Below are 968 nucleotides of genomic sequence, written 5' to 3'. Positions count from 1 at the left end.
CAGGCTGCTAAGAATCAGAATCCCTGAGAGAAAATTAAGGAGGTCTCAGGTTTGTCGGGATTCTCACACACAGGTGTTCAAAATCAGAGTTAACCTCCCAAGCTGGCTCCTCTCCCACTCTTCCACGTCTCTGCCAGTGGATTCACCCCGGCAGGAACAGGGGCCCGTTCCTCCTTCCTCCTTCCCTCCCACATTACCAAGCCCTGTCAAGTCGACCTTGGAATGGCTTTGACCAACCTCCTCTGACCACCACTCAGCCAAACAGCGGCAACGGCCGGCTCCGTCACCACCCGCCTTGGCAGCCGGAGACCTCTTAACTCCGCCACTCGCCCGCTTACCACCCTTTCAGGGTGTCCGTGGCCCTCTTGAGCTCAGACCGGCCTCTGGTCAGCCTCCTCCCAGACAGAGCTTTCTGTCACTGCCCCTCTAGGTGCTGAGTGGTTCTGCTTCCAGTTCTTGCCTGGAAACCAGGAGCGCCCGGGAGACCCCAGCCCTTTGCAGCCCTCGAGGGCCTGCGTGCGCCTCTGCCTCACCTCCCTGAGTCTGGGCTGCCTCCTCTGTACGACACATGCCACACAGTGCCGGCCACACAATACCGGCCACACATGGTGGCTGTGACCGTGGAAATAGCTGGGCGTTCAGCTACACTCATTCGACACATTTTTACCAGCACCTTCGGTACCAAGCGCTGTCCCAGACACTGGGCAAACGAAGCCCTGCGTGTAAGTCCTTAAGCTCAAGAAGGAGGTGGAGGCAAAAGCGTCAGGCCCGGAAGCTCCTCACCTCGGCTGGATTCTCCCTCAACCTCAGGACGGCCCCAGCACCCCACCAGCCAGTCCCAGACCCGTACGCCGCCGACCTTCAGGAGCGGCCCCGCCCCCTTTCCCGAGGACACCCAATGAGAGCGAGAGGCCACTTCCGGGGCGGTTCTGCTAACGGAAAGGGCGGGGCATCGCTCCCGAGGAGCG

This window comes from Saimiri boliviensis, chromosome 21 (genome assembly GCF_048565385.1).
Source record: "Saimiri boliviensis isolate mSaiBol1 chromosome 21, mSaiBol1.pri, whole genome shotgun sequence".
In the NCBI taxonomy this organism is placed as follows: Eukaryota; Metazoa; Chordata; class Mammalia; order Primates; family Cebidae; genus Saimiri; species Saimiri boliviensis.
Note: the sequence above shows the minus strand (reverse complement) of the source record.